Below are 15,497 nucleotides of genomic sequence, written 5' to 3'. Positions count from 1 at the left end.
CAACGAGATCCGGGGGCTACTGACACATTGGATACACACACACACACACACACACACACACACACACGCACACACGCAGCTCAAGGAGGAAAATTGTTGAGGAAATGAGAGAGAGAGAGAGAGAGAGAGAGAGAGAGAGAGAGAGAATTAGAATGAGAGAGAGAGAGAGAAGCTTCAGGTAATAAGGTAACGGAGAAGAGGGCTGAGGCAATGATCCCTTTGCGTGTAATTCACCACGGCTTGATTACGCTCGTGCTCCCCAGCCAGAATCCTCCCCGAAATAAGCTTGGACCTCAGTGACGGATCTTTGGGTGCGGCAATCACCTCCGTCATGCGTGTAAGGCCTGGGAATGAACCAGTGCGGCTGCGTAGACGACACGGCCCGAGTCTGGCAGGATATGCAAGGTAGTGTTACTTCCTGCAAGGTAAATGTGTGTGTGTGTGTGTGTGTGTGTGTGTGTGTGTGTGTGTGTGTGTGCAGGCAACAAAGCACTCATCATATGAATAGGCACATTTGCTTTTAGTGGCGTGTCTGAGACGCTACATTTTTTTCTTATTCTTCCTAGAAAAAAAGGCTGCGCAATCCATTTGTTCGATTTGGATCTGCATTAACAAATAAATAACACTAAGGGCAAGAAGGCATAGCATATTACCTTGAGGGATCCTTAATCAAACTTTAATAACTTTTTATAACATGGAATTATTATTTTGAAAAAGAAAGCAAACTCAAAATCCACGGAAAGCGTGTATAAAGGCTTAGAAATATAGTATAAAAACATGTTGGTTAGATACGGCAGACGAGACCCTTCTAATAAAAAAAAATGATAAGTGGTAGCTATAGTTTGTGAATATAAGTGGTAGTTTGTGAATATAAGTGTTGGTTTGTGAATGTAAGTGTTAGCTTGTGAATATAAATGATAGTTTGTGAATATAAGTGTTAGTTTGTGAATATAAGTGGTATTTGCGGTAGGCACGGCGAGCGCGCGTCTGCTGTTTTCCAGTGACGTCACCGAGAGCAGCCCCCAGGTTGTTTACGTCAGGCAGTGTCAGTAGAAACTCCGTTGTGATAGGGTGTGTCGCGGCCTCTCCACCTGAAGTGTTGTGTTAACGTGGGTTCGTTCACGGACTACCTCCTTCTCTCCGCGGGTTTTCTTTTCCTCAGCATGTAAGTATCAGGGCGGGGCGCGGGGCATGCTTGGGGGCGAGTGCGGGGCCGTGGCGGGCTGGTGACGTGACAGCCACAGAGTCGAGCCTGTGGCGGGAGACCTACATAGCCTGGCCCTCCATATTGCGTGCCGTACGTGCCCGCCGGCCGCCCCCTCGCAGCGCGCAGGCCGCCGGGCACCAGGGCACAGGCGCTCGCGTCTGTATATGGCGGTGCGACCACAGGCGGGGCTCACCAGCTGGAGCGCGGCGGCCTGGCGGGGCTGGCCTGCTGGGTGCTAGCGTCGCCACCAGGGGGGCCGCGGCCACGGCCTCGGGGGGGTGCTCAGGGTAAACATCCTCCACGTACGTTGCCTCCACAGGGCCTCGATGACGGGCCACGCAGCGCCAGTGTTGGGGGCCGGGGCGTTGAGTGTGGCACGCCAGGCTGTGCAGCTTTGTGTGGAGGGCAGTAATGGGGGCCAGTGATGGAGTCTGTCATTGATTTTATAGTTACTTGTGTAAATATGCAGAAAGAGGTTTTCAAAACCCACTTTTTTACGTTCCTGAGCACACATTTTCCACAACATTTTTGGGGTCAGGGGTTATTGACTGTTAGGGTTTGAGGGGTCAAAGGGGCAGAAATGCCCCTGTGGGAAGTTACATATATATCTTTTTGAATGTAACCAATTAATAGATATGTTGGTAAACTAGCAAAATGTGGTTCTCAAAACTTTGTTTTAGGACATGACATTATCTGTTTCTCATTTTCTGGAACACTTTTTTATGCTTTTTTTGGGGCCAGCCCAGTGGTCATTAACACAGGGTTTGGCAGGTTGAGTGGACAAAGGCTCTTGAAAGAGCAGACTAACTTCAGTATGGGTTTCAGCCCAATACTACCTATACCATAGTTCCTGTTTCACTGGGTCTTCCTGATGCAAACTTCTGTTCACTTTGAAAAACATGACAAATTAATCTAAGGCAGGGGAAGAAATAAACTTCTGTGGCTGGGATTAGAAGTGACCAATTGGATGATAAATCGGGAAACCTGGGGAAGGTAAACTGTGGTAACCTGGATGTTGCATTTGCCCTGTGTCCCGGGTTAATGGGTTCTCACTCACCACAGGTACGAGGGCCAATGATACAGAGATGAGCACTGCAGCCACATGCAGCTGTAGTGTATGATCCCAACTTCTACCTTATAGTTTGAAAATATCAATCATGTTTTCAGCACACATGGGTGGGAAAGTTTTGTAAACAATTGAAGGACAAGAAAACAAATCGTACAGCCTCAGGCAAAAATATTGACTAAAGAACCAGATTGTGTTTTGTAAATTAAATTGTAACCTTTTATCATTTTATAAATACATCTTCTCATTCTCTTCCTAACTTCTTGATATTACTCCATGCTGTATTATGCATATTTCTTAAACTGGTGTCTAATGTATCTGTTACTTTTTGTAGGTGCTGACAGAAATAGGTCTGTGATCTGTCACTGGGTTGGGAGTCATACTCTGTAGAAGCTTGTTCTTGGTCTTCCCAGTCAGCTTTGCACACCAAAATCACTGTTGTACCTGAATCTTGATGCCGGCCATTCTTTTCCTTTATATTCCTTCATTATGGTCATGCCACATAGTCACATCATCCTTCACCGTCATGTCACTTTGTGTTAAACTTCCTTGCACCACCTGACCAATATCTTACATGAGTGTCCGTATGCTCATTTTCAATGGCTCCACTTGATTTCCAATATGTGTCAAACATGTTTCACTTTTATATCGCAGTAAGTTTGATACCAAGGATACTGTACCTAATTGAGAAGATTTATTGCCTTCACAGTTATCTTTTATTGGTCAGGGCTTTAATTTCTCTAGCTATCCATATTGTCGTGTAGTTTTCAGGCACATGATAACAATACAGCTTGCATCAGTTCATATTACATGGCAATAATATGATTCTTGGTTTGTGTTTGTATTTCTCCAGTCAAAATGAGGAATGAAGCAATATTTGTTATATCTTGTTCCTAAAACATAAGATCAGATACATACACGGTATATTGATCTCAACTGATTTTAGACTGCAGTACAATAGATTCATTCAGAATACAAATACACACTCACTTGTCACCACAACACACCAACACTAACAATTACACTTGATTCACTTCCCTCCTCTGCACACTCAGCTCCCCCATCCCCCCAACAGCTAACACAAATATGCGTGTTATGCACCTGTATAGGTGCCCTGCGCATTGCACATCAAGATCAAGAAGTATTTTTGTAGCTAATGGTAAACAAGTTTACTAAAGTTATTATAATGTTGCAAAGTTTTGCTGTCTGGGTTAGGTTATCTGGATGTTAAAGGAATTCTGGGAAAATATATGAAATTTGGAAGCACATTTAATTTTTTTGTCTTAAAATAGGTCATATAGCCTATTTTCACAATGAGCTGATAATGGAAAGTGTGGTGTTTGGTGGTGGTTCTAGTGCAGGTGCTTGTGGAAGCATTACTTTGTTGCAGGTGTTTAGCACTGTTAGTGATAGTACAGGGGTGTGGTGATGGCAATGGTACAGGGGTGTGGTGGTTCAGGTGTGGTAGTATTGCTGTGGCACAGGTTTGTGGTGTTAATGATGCTGGTGCTGTTCCTCAAGGTGAGTGTCTGTCACACACACTTGGTCTGATTATATATTATTTGAGCTGTCATAGTTACTTTGTGGAAGAGTAAGATTAGATTCAATGTCCGTTTCTGCATAATCTTTCTCTATCTTTAAGTATACTCATAATTGACACACACACACACACACACACACACACACACACACACACACACACACACACACACACACACACACACATACATACATACATACATATATACACCTATACAGAACTATACTTAATAATTGCATTGATGATAATAATCACCATTATAATAATAATGAAAATATGAAGTGGGAAATATAATGAATTAATGATTATACAGCACTGATATACCTAGCTAATCAGTTTGACTTTCCTGTGATAATAAAAATATGTAATGATTATGAGACAAGAAATTGCAGTATTCATCTTGGGGAAGTAATTTTTTGCACTAGTGTTTTGAGTGTAAAAAAAATGCAGAATTCCTCTTGGATAAGTAATTTTTTGCACTAGTGTTTTAAGTGTAAGGTTTGTCAGAGCGGTGGCCAGCTATCGAGGTGCTCATATGTAACCTAGTTTGTCCCGTTTGTGTCTGGTTTATGCCACGAAGATGTATATAAGCACACACACACACACACACACACACGAGCAGGTCTCATCTTCACCAGAGGTCTCGTTAGCCTTGAATCGGAATCTCTTCCTCTCATTGTCCTCCATCCGCCCTCGGCAAACATCGGGAAAAAAAAAGGAATACATGCAAGGAATAAGGAAACGATGTATAGAAAAACACCCACTATCTTAATTATACCCTTGGGAGACCATAAAGAGCGTGTAAATGCCACCCAGCACTTTCACAGTCATTAATGGGTCTTCTCCATATTAAAAGTGCACTGGGAAAGGTTACTTGGTTAGCGCCAGGCTTATACTAAACGTCTCGTGCCTTAGCAGAACAACGCAGGGTTTTTTGGGCCGTATTTTAAAACACCATCGCTTCTCACATCAACTATTTCTAAAGGTCAAAGAGGGTATCAATCGGGTTTTCATGAGTGTTTTTTAAGGTTCATGGCACAGAAGAATGGTCAAACTACCACCAGGGACATAAAACTACCTCTGGAAAGGCCTACAGCTCCTACGAAAGCCATGTCAAATACGTGAACTTGGACGACGAAATGTTTTAAAATACGACCTTTTCGCTTCGTCCCCTAATGTAGAACAAGTGTGATAGCGTGAGGTGACTTCCCTATCTCCTCCATCTGTTGACTTCTCCTTATCGTCATCTTCCTTCACCTCCTGTGTCATTTCCGCATTGGTTTATTCCCCAATTTTTGTGTTCTGTTCCGTTAATCATCCCTAGTTCCTCCACTTCCTCCTCTGTTTTTTCCTCATGAATTATTTTTCCTACTGCTAATCTTCTGTAATTCCTCCTCCTCCGTCTTCTCTTAATGCGCACTCTTTTCCTCGTTTCCCCAGTTTTCTTGTCTTTTTCCTGTTGCTAAGCTTCTGTAGTTCCTCCTCTGTTATTTCCGCAGTAATTAATTCTTCAGCTATCGTGTCCTTTTCCTACTGCTAATCTTCATACTTCCTTCTCCTCCTCCTCCTGTCATTTCCGCAGTGATTAGTCTCCAGTTATTATGTCCTTTTCCTGCTGCTGCTCTTCCCTGTTTGTCATCGTATCATCACAAACAAGCACTAAGGCGAGTAAAAAAGCCATATTCTTAAAAGACATTTCGGCGCCCAAGCACACGTATTTGGCAAGACTTTCGTAGGAGCTGTGGTGGGCATTTCCAGGGGTAGCAGCTTCATGATCCTGGTGGTGGTAGTGTGACCTTTCTCCTGTATCATGAACCTGAGAAAAACTCTCATGAGAACCCGATTAATCTCCGGAAATAGTTGATATGAGAGCATAAATCTGAGCAGAGCAAAACCGACGAGCTGTCATTTCATAAAGAGGCGAAGAAGGTGGCGCCCGCAGCTCTTCTCCCTTGTGGACGTTCCCAGGACTAGGAAAACCTGTGTCCCCCCGAACCGGTCCTGCGGCGAGGGCTTCCCCGGGAGCGTGAGGCAAGCAAGGTCACGGTGAAAGGCGGGGGTTGGTTGAGGGCGGGATGTGACACGTGTGGTAGCCTATCATCACAATATCTTTTCCATGTATAGACTCTGTTGGCTACGTGTTAATATGGCAATTCCTCAGTGGTCATTATATCTATGTGCACTGTGTAAGAGCTTATTGACGTATTGGTAAAGTAGGCTATAGTAATGACGGTACCAGTAGTAGTAGTAGTAGTAGTAGGCTAGTAGGATGGATGGAGGTTTGGCAGTGGTATAGGAATAGTTTGGGAGATAGAGTTATATTATCATTACTATTTTCTATTCTTCAGCTTAACCTTATCAGTCATGCGTACATTTTGGTTAGGTTTATCTTTCCTATAATCCCTCCGTTTCACCTTTCCTGTTCATTGTTTATCTCCAGTCTTTTGTTTTCATCTGCGCTCATTTCACACTTCCGCCGGTCTCCAAATCTGCTGTCCCCATTCTTGCTTGTTAGTATTCGTTCGTCGTGTAGCCTCTATCCTGTTCCTCGTGGTTCTTGTTTCTTTGTTTCTTCCTCTCGCCTCCTTTTTTTTATTTCTTTACATGATTTGAGTTTATGATTATGTTGAATTTTCCTAGTTTTTATTTTTATTTTTTTTATTTTTTTTTACATTTCTTTTTATGTTCAGCTTTGTTCGACCATCTTCCTGTGTGTGTGTGTGTGTGTGTGTGTGTGTGTGTGTGTGTGCTTTCCAGTCTTGCATCGGGTATTGCTTTCATGATGTTGATATTCTGGGATGGGCAGGTCCTCCCTATAATATTATGTTGAATTTTCCTAGTTTTTATATTTCTTTACATTTCCTTTTATGTTCATCTTTGTTCGACCATCTTCGTGTGTGTGTGTGTGTGTGTGTGCGTGCTTTCCAGTCTTGCATCGGGTATTGCTTTCATAATGTTGATATTCTGGGATGGGCAGGTCCTCCCTCCCAACTCCCTCCCCTTCCTCCTCCGTCTCTTCTTCCTTCTCCTCCTCTTTCTTTGTCATTTCCGTATTGATTAATTTTCCAGCTGTTGCGTATTTTCCCTATTGCTTATCTTCTTTGTCATTATATTATCATCACAATCATTAATTTATCACCACCTTTTTTTTCTCTTATCATAATTAATATCATCTTCATCATCATTATCTTCTTGTTCTTCTTGTTCTTCTCCTCAATTTTCTTCTTCTTTTCCCCTTTCTTTCTTATTGTTACATCCCATTCTGCTATAATCAACACCTCCTCCTCCTCCTCCTCCTCCTCTTCCAATGCCGCGTAAAAGGGGGCATCCCGCGGTGTGTTTGCCCAAGACCTTCACCAAAGGTTCGCCAATGTCCGGCCGGTAAACACACACACACACACACACACACACACAAATATGCCTACGCCAGCATTTTCGATGGTGAGAGAATGTGTATGTGTGTTTGGGGGGGTAAGAGAGAGAGAGAGAGGGAGAGAGAGAGAGAGAGAGAGAGAGAGAGAGAGAGAGAGAGAGAGAGAGAGATTCGTTCTAATTAAACAGATGAATATAATAATTGTTCTTGTTGCCTGTTTGAGTAAGTAATTTATATACGTTCTTAAGCAATAACACAGTAGTAATGACAAACAGTATAATATAATAGCAAGACATTCGTAGAGACATAGAGATGATGATACATTGATATATAATACATGGATGGTGATACATACGATTGAATGCAGTATCATACGTTTAGTTGCAGAAATAATGAGTGTAATTTGCAAAGACGAGAGAGAGAGAGAGAGAGAGAGAGAGAGAGAGAGAGAGAGAGAGAGAGAGTGAGGAAACGCACGTCTGCCTCCGTTGCTCGAGGATGGAGGAGGAGGAGAAGTGTTCACGGTCTAGTTCAAGGTAATTGGAAGTGGAGTAAGTGCAGCATTAGTAGTAGAAGTAGTAGTAGTAGTGGTAGTAATAGTAGTAGTAATAGTAGTGCGGTAACAGTTTGCAGTCAGGTTGGTCAGTCACATCAAACAATCACCACCACTATCACCACCATCATCACCATCATTATTGTCTAGTTAACGCAATCTGCCTGACCGCTCACTGACACTCCAGGATCTTTACTTTCACGACACTCAGGGTGAAAGGTGCGAGAGGAGGAGGAGGCGGCAAGGGGGGAGGGCGAGGGTCTGTGAGGGGTGGGTAGGTCAGGGGGGTGGGGTGTGTGTGTCGTCATTGTGAAGGTGGGGTGTGTTGAGAGTGGGTGATTGGGGTGGAATGGGGTGTGTTATTGCCTCCTCTCTCATTACTCACCTACTCATCTCTATATCTGTTTATTTATTATTTTTTTACAGCACAGAGCAACTCAAGGGCAACAAAAAGAAGATGTAAAAAAAGAAAGCCCGCTAACTTGCTCTCATATAGTGATTAGTATAGAGTGACCAAAAGAGAGTTAAATTTGCTATCAGTAAGAACATAAGAACATGAGTATTATTATTACTATCGTTATCTTAAACTTCACTTCTATTTTTTTTGTCCTCTTCCTCCTCCTAAGCTTCCCCCTCCAATATACTGTCATTATTTTCAACATCTACAGTATATTGTTTTTCCCTTCTGAAACCTCTTCCTCTAATTATGAGTAATACCTGGCAAGCATTCTTTCTTTCATCTTTCTCCTACGTCATCTTCCTCTTGCTAATCATCATCACATTTTTTCCTATTGTCTTCCTTCTCAAATATTGCTATCATCATTTTCTTCTCTATACCTTCCTTTATCATCTTCCTTCTCCTCCTTTCCTTCTTTCCCCTCCTGCCTGAGATCCCACCTAACACTCACCCACCTACCTACCATCCACCAACTCACTAATATATGTCTAATTGCTATTACTATTAACACTACTATACTTTTTCTTCACATCTATTTCATCACATTCTTCATTCTCCTCTCCTTCCCTGAGCTCCTTTTCGTCATATTCTTCATCCTCATTCTTCTCATTTTCTTTCAACCTTCCTCGTCGCTGAGCCACACCCAAACACACACTCACCCACCCACCCACATCTACCTTTACCTTGCTCTCTCTTGACTGGCACCCCGACAACCCCAGCCAGACGACCCTGAGGACAAATGGAAACCTTACTTGCCTCATAAGCACCAATAAGACGCGAGAGGACGAGTGCGCGGGGGTCAAACACAATGACAAGTAAAGGAGGAGGAAGTCTGTCTGTACGATAAGCCGGGAATAGTAAATGTGGGTGTGTTTTTAAGGGATGCACGCTTGGTTCGGGTTGCTGTTATGAATAATACAATGACTGATGAAGGTGATTTTATACTCTACTACTACTACTACTACTACTACTACTACTACTACTACTACTACTACTACTACTACTACTACTACTACTACTACTACTACTACTACTACTACTACTGCACCTAACGAACTAACTGACTAATTGACTAACCAAACAACCAATTAACCAACCAACCATCTATCTATCTTTCTATGTATGTATCTTTATCTAACTTACTACTACTACTACTACTACTACTACTACTACTACTACTACTACTACTACTACTACTACTACTACTACTACTACTGCACCTAACGAACTAACTGACTAATTGACTAACCAAACAACCAATTAACCAACCAACCATCTATCTATCTTTCTATGTATGTATCTATATCTAACTTACTACTACTACTACTACTACTACTACTACTACTACTACTACTACTTCTTCTTCTTCTAATGATGCTGATTATAATAGTAATGGGTATGCTAGCTATTAATAAGGATGATAACTATTAATGCAAACTGAGTATTTCCATAAAAAAAAGCCGATTGCGCCTTTACTGAACTACTGACACCTAGCAGTATTTCTAGTTTTTCTACCAACGCTCAGAATGGGAAGACAACCTTGGTGATTCAGAGGCAGTAGAGCTCGAGCTGCCCTACCTGCATGATTCGACAACATTCATGAAATTAACCCGTCCGCTGCGATTGGCACGTATTTCCCCTTCACTGGTAGCCTGGTAACATACAGTCCCAGGTCTTTCTCTGCCTCTGTGGTGTATAGTGGAGTGTTTCCCATGTGGTACTGGTGTGCTGGATATCCCTTCACTGGTAGCCTGGTAACATACAGTCCCAGGTCTTTCTCTGCCTCTGTGGTGGATAGTGGAGTGTTTCCCATGTGGTATTGGTGTGCTGGATATCCCTTCACTGGTAGCCTGGTAACATACAGTCCCAGGTCTTTCTCTGCCTCTGTGGTGGATAGTGGAGTGTTTCCCATGTGGTATTGTGTGCTGGATATCCTTCACTGGTAGCCTGGTAACATACAGTCCCAGGTCTTTCTCTGCCTCTGTGGTGGATAGTGGAGTGTTTCCCATGTGGTATTGGTGTGCTGGATATCCTTCACTGGTAGCCTGGTAACATACAGTCCCAGGTCTTTCTCTGCCTCTGTGGTGGATAGTGGAGTGTTTCCCATGTGGTATTGGTGTGCTGGATATCCCTTCACTGGTAGCCTGGTAACATACAGTCCCAGGTCTTTCTCTGCCTCTGTGGTGGATAGTGGAGTGTTTCCCATGTGATATTGGTATGCTGGATTTCCCCTCCCAAGGTGCAGGACTACAGTTTCCTTCATTGTATTGTAGCAGCCACTTTTTGTTCCATTCTTGCAGCTTGATGATGTCTTCTGGAAGGGAATCCGCAGTCAAGGGGTTAAGGAATACACGAATCTGAAGTGTACACTGAGCTAAACTATTACGCGAAACGATGAGGTTTAGTCGAGCTGTCCTACTTGCAAGATTCGCCAACAGTCATGAAATAAGGTATGACACGAAGCTGAAGTTAACGTACGGAAAGCTAAAGTAAAACGCGAAATGATGAAGTATGATCTATTTCTTTTTAGGGAAGAACAAATATTAAGAACTGGGGGGTGGGGGGGGTTAAGTACGGGTAATAACACGTTCTGCTTCAGCACTTGCCACTCCATATATGTTTTAGGTGGACTTCTCATACCTCTATACACACGAAATTAAGGTTATCTCGAGGTGTCAGTGATGCCTTACCTAGACTCTTCCTAGCTATGCAGGGAACTCGCGTTAAGATTAGGGATAAGGGGTAGAAGGGTCATAGCTTTTCTGGGGTAACTGTAACTCACTGAATGTTTTACCCCGAGTTCTCAAACCTTTATGCACACGAAATTAAGGTTATCTCGAGGTGTCAGTGATGCCATGCCCAGACTCTTCCTAGCTATGCAGGGAACTCAGAGGTGGAAGGGTCATAGCTTCTCTGGGGTAACTGTAACTCACTGAATGTTTTACCCCGAGTTCTCAAACCTTTATACACACGAAATTAAGGTTATCTCGAGGTGTTAGTGATGGTTTGCCCAGACTCTTCCTAGCTATGCAGGGAACTCAGAGGTGGAAGGGTCATAGCTTCTCTGGGGTAACTGTAACTCACTGAATGTTTTACCCCGAGTTATCAAACCTTTATATATACGAAATTAAGGTTATCTCGAGGTGTCAGTGATGCCTTACCTAGACTCTTCTTTCTCGCCATTCAAGGAAGTTAAGATGATAAGGCGTGGAAGGGTCATTGGCCGCTACTGTCAAAAACTCATCGAAATCTTAGTATACATCTATTTAAAGAGGCTATCGCAGAAGTTGGGGTTTCCATTGTTTGTTTCATGGCCCCGACGGTAGTTTTGGAAGGATTCTACGCCATGAAAGGGGAAACCATTCATGACAACCCGACATATCTTTTTTGCTGCCTTTAAAATAGTCGTAACAAGAGCCCGAAGCGTTTGATAATACGGGTCATTGCTCGGTGTTATCAGACGCATCCATCCCTGACATAAACTATTTTCAGAGGCCTAAAATAAGATCAGTCAGGCTCTAATGAGTGTTCTTTTAGGCACATGGTACAGCAGAAGAGTTAGACTACCAGAAGGATCATAAAACCTGCATAAAACTACTACTACTACTACTACTACTACTGCTACTTATAATGATGCTGATAATAATAGTAATGGTCATGATAGCTATTAATAAAACTACCCTTGTAAATGCCATAAACTCCTATATACGAAAGCCTAGTCAAATATGTGAGCTTGGGCAATTGCATCTATGGGCTTGAAGATCGTCCTCAGTAGTCCCGCCCGCATGTTCCTGGTTCTTGCGTTATATAGGTGTTTTGAGTCGCTATAGATTGTTTTTTTTTTTTATACCAAAACGTAAAAGAACATGTGAAACTGCGAGATGTGGAAAAAAAATTCAGTGGTGTGTGTGTGTGTGTGTGTGTGTGTGTGTGTGTGTGCCTAGTAGGGAGAGACTGCTCGTAGGTCATACTTAGCCACGTGTTTAAATTTAGCTCACAAGTGTCTTGGTCTGTGGAGTCATTCTGAGTGGTTCGCTATCTCCTCCTTCTCCTCCTCCTCCTCCCCTTCACGGACACCTCCTCCTCTTCATCTCACCGCATCCCAGATTTGATAGGTATACTTTACATAGTTATACAAGCTTAAGTGTGTCAGATATATTGAACAGTAGTTGTGTAGTCATAGAGTTGGCGTAAGTGTGTTTAGTATAGTGGACAGGAGTTGTAAAGTTAGAACTGGGTAATGGTGACAAACGATGAGCTTTAGTACGGTATGTTTCTTCACTTTTTTATTCACATTTACAGCTTAGTGTGTTTGATATAGTGTTAGCGTAAGTATGTTTAGTATAGTGGACAGGAGTTGTAAAGTAAGAAATATGTTTGGATGACAAATGATGTAGGTATTACTGTAAGCCCGTAAAGTATGTTCGTTAAGTTTTGCACACCTTTACAGTCGTATAGTTAGCGTAAGTATGTTTAGTATAGTGGACAGGAGTTGTAAAGTAAGAAATAGGTTAGGATGACAAAAGATGTGTCACTGTAAGCCCGTAAAGTATGTTCGTTAAGTTTTGCACACCTTTACAGTCGTATAGTTTGCGTAAGTATGTTTAGTATAGTGGACAGGAGTTGTAAAGTAGGAAATAGGTTAGGATGACAAAAGATGTATTACTGTAAGCCCGTAAAGTATGTTCGTTAAGTTTTGCACACCTTTACAGTCGTATAGTTAGCGTAAGTATGTTTAGTATAGTGGACAGGAGTTGTAAAGTAAGAAATAGGTTAGGATGACAAAAGAGGTATTACTGTAAGCCCGTAAAGTATGTTCGTTAAGTTTTGCACACCTTTACAGTCGTATAGTTTGCGTAAGTATGTTTAGTATAGTGGACAGAAGTTGTAAAGTAAGAAATAGGTTAGGATGACAAAAGATGTATTACTGTAAGCCCGTAAAGTATGTTCGTTAAGTTTTGCACACCTTTACAGTTCGTAGTCACATCAAGGAAGACAAACTTATGTAGTACCGTAAAATATTGAGCTGAAGTACAAAACGAATTACTGCAGAGAGGAAAAAAAAGTCTTATTAATCTTTATGACATATATTCTAATGCCTCAACTAAGGTACGTTTTCTAGAATATCTTTCCTGGTACGAGTTCCTATATTTAAACAGACCAACCGAGCTATTTTTCCGTCGGGTGATAGATTTCAGGTACAAGATTGCGGAGAGAGAGAGAGAGAGAGAGAGAGAGAGAGAGAGAGAGAGAGAGAGAGAGAGAGAGAGAGAGAGAGATAGAATATATCCACGAATATAAACAAGTAAAGGTGGTGTGAACGAGAGAGAGAGAGAGAGAGAGAGAGAGAGAGAGAGAGAGAGAGAGAGAGAGAGAGAGAGAGAGAGAGAGAGAAGGTTTAGTAATCTTTATGGCATTATCTTAATACCACAACTACATTTTTCAGATATTCTTTCCTAATATGAGTTCTGAATTGAAAAGTGCGTACAGATTGGTTGAATTTTCTTAACACTGGTATAGAGATAGTCAACGTTACCCTCTGGTCTGTCTCTTGAGCCGTACGTCAGATTATTTTAGGCACTTTTATGATTTGAAAAGTGCGTACAGATTGGCAGATTAGCTGAATTTTCTTAACACTTGTATAGAGATAGTCAACGTTACCCTTTGGTCTGTCTCTTGAGCCATACACCAGGTCTGTTAGAGGTCGTATTATTATTTATTAACAGTTATGTGGCTTGTTTGGCGTTTTGATTCCATGTTTGGGGCTGAATTATTTAGAAGTAATGGATTCTCACAGTTAAGTCGAGATATTTCAAACCCGTAAAAAGCGATATTAAAAAAAAACACCAGCAAAACTAAATATCTAACTATCTAACTACGCCTTGAAAAACGCTCCCCCCCCAAAAAAAACCCAACAACAACAACAACAACCACAGTATTGTTAGTAAAGACTTACACGATGTACTCATGTCCATATTTTTAAACGTATCGGTTTCCCACCACGATTCTTTCCCAAGTCTAAGTCGTGTTTCCGTGGGTGATTTTTCCGTGCATGGCGTTTAAGTCGTGTAGAGCTATCACTGGCATTACAAAACAGTCCATGAAACTCCCAGCAACTTCTACGAGAGGGTTTTATAACAGACGGACTGAGGCGTCAATACGTTTTAGAATACTTGCCATAATCTTCCTCGCCTCACCCCCCCAGAATTCGCCGTTTAACCCGTCCGCTGCGATTGGCACGGATTTGGCTTTCACTGGTAGCCTGGTAACTATACTCCATGTCTTTCTCTGCCTCTGTAGTGGATAGTGGAGTGTTTCCCATGTGGTATTGGTGTGCTGGATATCCCTTCACTGGTAGCCTGGTAACATACACTCCCAGGTCTTTCTCTGCCTCTGTGGTGGATAGTGGAGTGTTTCCCATGTGGTATTGGTGTGCTGGATATCCCTTCACTGGTAGCCTGGTAACATACACTCCCAGGTCTTTCTCTGCCTCTGTGGTGGATAGTGGAGTGTTTCCCATGCGGTATTGGTGTGCTGGATATCCCCTCCCAAGGTGCAGGACTTTACATTTCTCTTCATTGAATTATGGCAGCCACTCTTTGTTCCATTTCTGTAGCTTGGTTAGGTCTGACTGTAGGAAATCCATAGTCAAGGGGTTGAAAAAAAAATCATGCATTAATCTGTCGGGCGTATCCTCCTCGCTTCACACCCCCAGAGCTTGACGTCACAGCCTCGCCGCCAATGGACACACTGGCGCCTCGGTGTACTGAGTGATAGGCGCGTGGCGTGACACTGAAGGCGGGGACACTGCAGGGGCGGTACCACGCTTGAACCCAAGGACCATATTCTCAAACGCTTACACTCACATTTGACAATTTTCGTAACGGTTTTGAGGATTCCCAGGGGTAGTTTACTGACCCTGGTGGTAGTGTGATCCTTCTTCTGTACCATGAACGTTAAAAACACACATGCAAACCCGATTAATCTCCTTTTTGGCCTTTGGAAATAGATGATATGAAAGGTAGAAGAGTCTGAGAACACCAACCGAAGCGCTATAATTTGTAAGGCCAGCTCTTGCTAATACTCAATGACAGGAGACTTCGAGCATGCGTGACTCTCTTTAGCTATATGCATAGTAAGAGGATGATTCAGAAGGTTAGGGTAGGTTATATTCTGCTCTTGCTAATACTCTATGACTGGAGACTTCGAGCATGTGTGACTCTCTTTAGCCATATGCATAGTAGGAGGATGATTCAGAAGGTTAGGTCAGGTTATATTCTGCTCTTGCTAATACTCTATGA

The 15,497-nt window shown here is 42.4% G+C and overlaps 1 protein-coding gene across 1 annotated transcript in view; it reads left to right on the top strand.

The window, feature by feature from the left end:
* The first annotated feature begins 948 nt into the window (after nt 1-948).
* LOC127005946 (phospholipid-transporting ATPase VA-like) overlaps nt 949-15,497 on the top strand; it is a 92,013-nt gene continuing 77,464 nt past the window's right edge. The window contains 1 exon segment of the mRNA XM_050875391.1: nt 949-1,165. The gene's annotated coding sequence lies outside the window, so the exon portion shown is untranslated.

The sequence above is a fragment of the Eriocheir sinensis genome, chromosome 31 (genome assembly GCF_024679095.1).
Source record: "Eriocheir sinensis breed Jianghai 21 chromosome 31, ASM2467909v1, whole genome shotgun sequence".
Lineage (NCBI taxonomy): Eukaryota > Metazoa > Arthropoda > Malacostraca > Decapoda > Varunidae > Eriocheir > Eriocheir sinensis.
Note: the sequence above shows the minus strand (reverse complement) of the source record. Positions and strands in the feature narration are given on the sequence as shown.